The sequence below is a fragment of the Pseudorasbora parva genome, chromosome 3 (genome assembly GCF_024679245.1).
Source record: "Pseudorasbora parva isolate DD20220531a chromosome 3, ASM2467924v1, whole genome shotgun sequence".
Taxonomy (NCBI): domain Eukaryota; kingdom Metazoa; phylum Chordata; class Actinopteri; order Cypriniformes; family Gobionidae; genus Pseudorasbora; species Pseudorasbora parva.
In genome coordinates, this window is record NC_090174.1 from 64,496,265 (window position 1) to 64,505,321 (window position 9,057).

General features: G+C 45.8%; 1 long non-coding RNA gene across 1 annotated transcript in view; it reads left to right on the top strand.

Moving 5' to 3' along the window:
• The first annotated feature begins 913 nt into the window (after positions 1-913).
• Positions 914-9,057, top strand: part of LOC137072152 (uncharacterized) — a 19,745-nt gene continuing 11,601 nt past the window's right edge. The window contains exons 1-2 of the long non-coding RNA XR_010904631.1: positions 914-1,266; positions 1,514-1,593. This is a non-coding gene — a long non-coding RNA (uncharacterized lncRNA). The remainder of the gene's footprint in view (positions 1,267-1,513; positions 1,594-9,057) is intronic.

A 9,057-nucleotide genomic window follows, 5' to 3' on the forward strand; every position in this document is an offset into this window, starting at 1 on the left:
ATGAGGGTTATACTTGCACTAATTGCATTGTCACCTGGTTCGGATGCAGCAGGCCATCTGAATCTGAAATCTCCCTGTGTTGATATCATTGATAGACGGTGGATATGCAGTGAATTAACTGTAATGCCTAATGTGACCAGCAGAGGGAACTATCTAGGTATAGCACCATGGGGCGGGGGGTGTTGGATCGTAAATTAAAGTTTGGGCACAAGCTCACGTGTGAGTTAACCTCAATGTTTAAACTCTCTTCTTTAAGACACGAATAACAGGCCACACATTCCCTACTTTAGTTAACTAATACAGTTTATTTGAAGGAGTGAATGAAAACGAGTGTGTGTAGTCGGACAGCCGCTGTGTGTGTCAGCTGTACACTCGGTGCACCGTGAGACTGAATGACTGCACTCGAACATGTCCACTGGTGTCGGACACCACTACAGATGCCGTCCCTTCAGGTAATGCCCTATTTCAGGGCATAGGGGTCGATTTCAGATTCAGCCGCCTGGAGACTGAGCAGCCCAACACCTCGATTGAGACAGAGCAGTCTGGCAGGTGTGTGTGTGTGTGTGTTCGCGCGCACCCGCCGATCTGTTTGTGACTTTGTGTAGATGAGTTTGTGTGCACATGTATGTTTGAGTGTGTTTTAAGTACAATTACAAAGCAATTAACTGGTTTTGTTTAAGGTTGAAACAATTTTCGAGTTGCGTTGTGGTAAAATAGCGCCGAGTGCAACCATTCTACATCATCATCACCCTAGAACGCAAACAAAATGGCGCCGCCCTTGGTCAAACTAATAACGTAGATCTTTCATAGGTTTTCTACTACATATTTCAGTAAGAGACATAATTTATGTTTTATTAAGCAAGTCTTAACACCAGGGGATGTCTTTAAGTTGATCTGAATAATGCCGGTTATCTTCTGAATGTGTCTGGTATATCTGATGAAGTCTGCACTGACTGGGGTTAATCTGTTCTGCAGAGCGCTGTGTGTCATTAGTGTGTAATGAGAAGATTAATGATCTTTGAGGAGCAGGTGAGCGAGTCCTGAGACTTTGGCACGGCTTTGCTTTGACCGAATCATGTTTTTCACTGATCTTCCTTTTCCAGTGTTGAGTTTGTTCTTCTGGCCAACTTCACTTTTTCTTCTTTATAACAAAGAATGAGCCGCAGCCAAAGGCCTTGCCGGAGCTCCTGAGGTTCAGAGTCATTCCTGCCGTCCCACCCAAACAGAGCTGCTCATGCCCTTCTCTCATCTGGCACAGCATTATGGGTGGGTAGGTGTGTGTGTGTGTGTGTGTGTGTGTGTGTGTGTGTGTGTGTAATGGGTAGGTTTAGGGGCAGTGTGTGTGTGTGTGATGGGTAGGTTTAGGGGCAGTGTAAGGGGATAGAAAATACGGTTTGTACAGTATAAACCATTACACTTATGGAATGTCCCCATATGTCACGAAAACAATTGTGTGTGTGTGTGTGTGTGTGTGTGTGTGTGTGTGTGTGTGTGTGTGTGTGTTCATCACCAGGGCTCTGACGGCAGCAGTGTCAGCAGTGAGCTCTTTGATTGGCTGAGAGCGTCAGCGAGTGGGAGACTGACTCATCATAGGTGGGCTGAACAAACGCAGAGAGAGAGAGAGAGAGAGAGAGAGAGAGAGAGCGCGAGAGAGAGAGAGAGAGGGAGAGAGGGAGAGAGAGAGAGAGAGAGAGAGAGAGAGAGAGAGAGAGAGCGCGCGAGAGAGAGAGAGAGAGGGAGAGAGAGAGAGAGAGAGAGAGAGAGAGAGAGAGAGAGAGAGAGAGAGATTCACAGTGAGGTTCGGCTCTTGTTTTATCTGAGATCACAGCTGACATTTAGATCCTCTCCTAAATCACAGCACTGTGTTCTGCTCCATATGAGCCAGAGATGACGAGTGTGTGTGTGTGCGTGCGTGCCTGCGTGCGTGCGTGCGCACGCGTGTGTGTGTGTACAGTACAGGCCAAAAGTTTGGACACATTACTATCTGTAATGTTTTTGAAAGAAGTTTCTTCTGCTCATCAAGCCTGCATTTATTTGATCAAAAATACAGACACATTTTTTGTGTGATATATTATTACACTTTAAAATATTTGGTTTTGAATTTATTATACTTTAAATGATCATTTATTTCTGTGATCAAAGCTAAATTTTCCGGATCATTCCTCCAGTCTTCAGCGATTATGATCCTTCAGAAATCTTTCTCATATGAGGATTCATTTTCACAGTTAGTGAGTGAGCTCGGCCTGTTTCGCTGTACTGTGAGTATCTGAAGCTTGTGTAAAGGCTCCGCCCTCTTCTGGAAAGGGGGCGGGGAGCAGCAGCTCATTTGCATTTAAAGGGACACACACAAAAACGGTGTGTTTTTGTTCATACCCAAATAGAGACAAATTTGACAAGTTATTATAAATGATCTGGAGGTGTTTGAGCTGAAACTTCACACACACACGTCTGGGAACACCAGAGATTTATATCACATCTTTTTAGAGGCGCTTACACTGCAAAAAACAAAAAAAATGCTCTTCTTACTCAGTATTTCTGTCTTGTTTCTCGTCCAAACATCTAAAGATTCTCACATTAAGAAACATTTACTAGACAAGCAAAAGTAATTGTCTTGTTCTGGGAAAAATAACTCTAAATGAAGAGAGTTTTTGCTTAAAATAAGATAAATAATCTGCCAATGGGGTGAGAAAAATAATCTTAATTCAAACAGAAAACAAGATTATTTTACTTGAAGCAAGTCGAGCAAATGTGTTATCATCACCGTTATAATGACTGACGTACCCTCTGAGAGAGAGAGAGAGAGAGAGAGAGAGAGAGAGAGAGAGAGAGAGATAAAGAGAGAGAGTTATCATCACCGTTCTAATGACTGACGTTCTCTCTGTGGATGATGCAGAAGGAAGGGCGGCTGTGAAAGTCCAGAATAGTTTTTCTGGGTAAATCCGTCACGGCATATGGGCCGGCATCTGCAGGTGTGCGTCATTCTGTTGCCACGGCGACATCTTCAGAAGCGGCACAGGCTAACGATCTGCTAATGAGAACTCGTTAAAGATGACCTCGCTAACTAACCGTCCTGTGCTTAAACTGGAGAAAACTGACTACAAACATCCGGATGGACCGTCGCTAAACACATTTCCTCGAGTCCTGTACTGAAGTTCACTGTTTGAGTCTCTGTGCTTTACTGGAGTATTATTTTTTCTGTAATCTTCTGACTTTAACGTCACTCCATCTGAAAGACAAATATCGTCCTCTTTACTCCACTACATTTCTATCAAGGTCCTCGAAGTGGAAAGTCGTTTCTGTCGCAGCTTTGAAAGTCAGTGATGATTTTTTTCTTCTTTTAAAGGTGTTTGGGTTTTTGCAGAAAGCCTTTCAGGAATCACTCTTGTAGAGTCTCGTGAAGTTCAATGATTTCACAGCATTTATTAAACACTGATTTATAGTTTAGAGCAAAATGGAAGAAGACGGATGTCCAAATGCTCATTTAGTGGAGGATTCACATAAACAAAGTTGATTCTGTCTTCAGTGAAGGTGAACAGTGTGAGAATATCAGATGTGTATCAGTGTATTGGATCCGTGCATTCGGCCTTAAAGTGACAGCAGCTTTGTAACTTTTCTACAAGTATTTAAATGAGTTTAAGTTAGTCGTCTGCTAGTGTGTCAGATGGAGCGTCACTGACTGGCTTAAACCATGATGGCATAATGTGCATTTATACAACTATAATACAAAAATGCATTAAGACTTGATTAATGAAGTGAGTTTGTGCTTAAAACGAGCAAATATCAGCCAGTGGAGTCCATAATCCTGTTTTTTCCTTTGGATTAAGATGGTTTAAGACTCCATAGGCAGATATTTGCTCCTATTTTAAGCCAAACTCACTTCATTTTGATTTGATGATTAATTTGATGAAGGGATAGTTCACCCCCCAAAAAATGTAAATCATTAATTACTCACACTCTTGTCATTCCAAACCCGTAAGTCCCCTAACTTTACCCTTAAACTCACCCACACCTGTCCCCTAACTTTACCCTTAAACTCACCCACACCCGTCTCTAACTTTACCCTTAAACTCACCCACACCTGTCCCCTAACTTTACCCTTAAACTCACCCACACCCGTCTCTAACTTTACCCTTAAACTCACCCACGCCCGTCTCTAACTTTACCCTTAAACTCACCCACGCCCGTCTCTAACTTTACCCTTAAACTCACCCACGCCCGTCTCTAACTTTACCCTTAAACTCACCCACACCCGTCTCTAACTTTACCCTTAAACTCACCCACACCTGTCCCTAACTTTACCCTTAAACTCACCCACACCCGTCCCTAACTTTACCCTTAAACTCACCCACACCCGTCTCTAACTTTACCCTTAAACTCACCCACACCCGTCCCTAACTTTACCCTTAAACTCACCCACACCTGTCCCTAACTTTACCCTTAAACTCACCCACACCCGTCTCTAACTTTACCCTTAAACTCACCCACACCCGTCTCTAACTTTACCCTTAAACTCACCCACGCCCGTCTCTAACTTTACCCTTAAGCTCACCCACGCCCGTCTCTAACTTTACCCTTAAACTCACCCACACCCGTCTCTAACTTTACCCTTAAACTCACCCACACCCGTCCCTAACTTTACCCTTAAACTCACCCACACCCGTCCCTAACTTTACCCTTAAACTCACCCACACCCGTCCCTAACTTTACCCTTAAACTCACCCACACCCGTCCCTAACTTTGCCCTTAAACTCACCCACACCGTCCCTAACTTTACCCTTAAACTCACCCACACCCGTCTCTAACTTTACCCTTAAACTCACCCACACCCGTCCCTAACTTTACCCTTAAACTCACCCACACCCGTCTCTAACTTTACCCTTAAACTCACCCACACCTGTCCCTAACTTTACCCTTAAACTCACCCACACCCGTCTCTAACTTTACCCTTAAACTCACCCACACCCGTCCCTAACTTTACCCTTAAACTCACCCACACCCGTCCCTAACTTTACCCTTAAACTCACCCACACCCGTCCCTAACTTTACCCTTAAACTCACCCACACCCGTCCCTAACTTTACCCTTAAACTCACCCACACCCGTCCCTAACTTTACCCTTAAACTCACCCACACCCGTCCCTAACTTTACCCTTAAACTCACCCACACCCGTCCCTAACTTTACCCTTAAACTCACCCACACCCGTCCCTAACTTTACCCTTAAACTCACCCACACCCGTCTCTAACTTTACCCTTAAACTCACCCACACCCGTCTCTAACTTTACCCTTAAACTCACCCACACCCGTCCCTAACTTTACCCTTAAACTCACCCACACCCGTCTCTAACTTTACCCTTAAACTCACCCACACCTGTCCCTAACTTTACCCTTAAACTCACCCACACCCGTCTCTAACTTTACCCTTAAACTCACCCACACCCGTCCCTAACTTTACCCTTAAACTCACCCACACCCGTCCCTAACTTTACCCTTAAACTCACCCACACCCGTCCCTAACTTTACCCTTAAACTCACCCACACCCGTCCCTAACTTTACCCTTAAACTCACCCACACCCGTCTCTAACTTTACCCTTAAACTCACCCACACCCGTCTCTAACTTTACCCTTAAACTCACCCACACCCGTCCCTAACTTTACCCTTAAACTCACCCACACCCGTCTCTAACTTTACCCTTAAACTCACCCACACCCGTCCCTAACTTTACCCTTAAACTCACCCACACCCGTCCCTAACTTTACCCTTAAACTCACCCACACTTGTCCCCTAACTTTACCCTTAAACTCACCCACACCTGTCCCCTAACTTTACCCTTAAACTCACCAACACCCGTCCCTAACTTTACCCTTAAACTCACCCACACCTGTCCCTAACTTTACCCTTAAACTCACCCACACCTGTCTCTAACTTTACCCTTAAACTCACCCACACCCGTCCCTAACTTTATCCTTAAACTCACCCACACCCGTCTCTAACTGTACCCTTAAACTCACCCACACCCGTCCCTAACTTTACCCTTAAACTCACCCACACCCGTCTCTAACTTTACCCTTAAACTCACCCACACCCGTCTCTAACTTTACCCTTAAACTCACCCACACCCGTGTCTAACTTTACCCTTAAACTCACCCACACCTGTCCCTAACTTTACCCTTAAACTCACCCACACCCGTCCCTAACTTTACCCTTAAACTCACCCACACCCGTCTCTAACTTTACCCTTAAACTCACCCACACCCGTCCCTAACTTTACCCTTAAACTCACCCACACCTGTCCCTAACTTTACCCTTAAACTCACCCACACCTGTCCCCTAACTTTACCCTTAAACTCACCCACACCCGTCTCTAACTTTCCCCTTAAACTCACCCACACCTGTCCCTAACTTTACCCTTAAACTCACCCACACCCGTCTCTAACTTTACCCTTAAACTCACCCACACCTGTCCCCTAACTTTACCCTTAAACTCACCCACACCCGTCTCTAACTTTACTCTTAAACTCACCCACACCCGTCTCTAACTTTACCCTTAAACTCACCCACACCCGTCCCTAACTTTACCCTTAAACTCACCCACACCCGTCTCTAACTTTACCCTTAAACTCACCCACACCTGTCCCCTAACTTTACCCTTAAACTCACCCACACCCGTCCCTAACTTTACCCTTAAACTCACCCACACCCGTCTCTAACTTTACCCTTAAACTCACCCACACCCGTCTCTAACTTTACCCTTAAACTCACCCACACCCGTCTCTAACTTTACCCTTAAACTCACCCACACCTGTCCCTAACTTTACCCTTAAACTCACCCACACCCGTCTCTAACTTTCCCCTTAAACTCACCCACACCTGTCCCTAACTTTACCCTTAAACTCACCCACACCCGTCTCTAACTTTACCCTTAAACTCACCCACACCTGTCCCCTAACTTTACCCTTAAACTCACCCACACCCGTCTCTAACTTTACTCTTAAACTCACCCACACCCGTCTCTAACTTTACCCTTAAACTCACCCACACCCGTCCCTAACTTTACCCTTAAACTCACCCACACCCGTCTCTAACTTTACCCTTAAACTCACCCACACCCGTCCCTAACTTTACCCTTAAACTCACCCACACCCGTCTCTAACTTTACCCTTAAACTCACCCACACCCGTCCCTAACTTTACCCTTAAACTCACCCACACCCGTCTCTAACTTTACCCTTAAACTCACCCACACCTGTCCCCTAACTTTACCCTTAAACTCACCCACACCCGTCCCTAACTTTACCCTTAAACTCACCCACACCTGTCCCCTAACTTTACCCTTAAACTCACCCACACCCGTCCCTAACTTTACCCTTAAACTCACCCACACCCGTCTCTAACTTTACCCTTAAACTCACCCACACCTGTCCCCTAACTTTACCCTTAAACTCACCCACACCCGTCTCTAACTTTACCCTTAAACTCACCCACACCTGTCCCCTAACTTTACCCTTAAACTCACCCACACCCGTCTCTAACTTTACCCTTAAACTCACCCACACCCGTCCCTAACTTTACCCTTAAACTCACCCACACCCGTCTCTAACTTTACCCTTAAACTCACCCACACCCGTCTCTAACTTTACCCTTAAACTCACCCACACCCGTCCCTAACTTTACCCTTAAACTCACCCACACCCGTCTCTAACTTTACCCTTAAACTCACCCACACCCGTCCCCTAACTTTACCCTTAAACTCACCCACACCCGTCCCTAACTTTACCCTTAAACTCACCCACACCTGTCCCCTAACTTTACCCTTAAACTCACCCACACCCGTCCCTAACTTTACCCTTAAACTCACCAACACCCGTCCCTAACTTTACCCTTAAACTCACCCACACCTGTCCCCTAACTTTACCCTTAAACTCACCCACACCTGTCCCCTAACTTTACCCTTAAACTCACCCACACCCGTCTCTAACTTTACCCTTAAACTCACCCACACCCGTCCCTAACTTTACCCTTAAACTCACCCACACCCGTCCCTAACTTTACCCTTAAACTCACCCACACCCGTCCCTAACTTTACCCTTAAACTCACCCACACCTGTCCCTAACTTTACCCTTAAACTCACCCACACCCGTCTCTAACTTTACCCTTAAACTCACCCACACCCGTCTCTAACTTTACCCTTAAACTCACCCACACCTGTCCCTAACTTTACCCTTAAACTCACCCACACCCGTCCCTAACTTTACCCTTAAACTCACCCACACCCGTCTCTAACTTTACCCTTAAACTCACCCACACCCGTCTCTAACTTTACCCTTAAACTCACCCACACCCGTCTCTAACTTTACCCTTAAACTCACTCACACCCGTCCCTAACTTTACCCTTAAACTCACCCACACCCGTCTCTAACTTTACCCTTAAACTCACCCACACCCGTCTCTAACTTTACCCTTAAACTCACCCACACCCGTCTCTAACTTTACCCTTAAACTCACCCACACCCGTCCCTAACTTTACCCTTAAACTCACCCACACCCGTCCCTAACTTTACCCTTAAACTCACCCACACCCGTCCCTAACTTTACCCTTAAACTCACCCACACCCGTCCCTAACTTTACCCTTAAACTCACCCACACCCGTCCCTAACTTTACCCTTAAACTCACCCACACCCGTCTCTAACTTTACCCTTAAACTCACCCACACCCGTCCCTAACTTTACCCTTAAACTCACCCACACCCGTCCCTAACTTTACCCTTAAACTCACCCACACCCGTCCCTAACTTTACCCTTAAACTCACCCACACCCGTCTCTAACTTTACCCTTAAACTCACCCACACCCGTCCCTAACTTTACCCTTAAACTCACCCACACCCGTCTCTAACTTTACCCTTAAACTCACTCACACCCGTCCCTAACTTTACCCTTAAACTCACCCACACCCGTCTCTAACTTTACCCTTAAACTCACCCACACCCGTCTCTAACTTTACCCTTAAACTCACCCACACCCGTCTTTAACTTTACCCTTAAACTCACCCACACC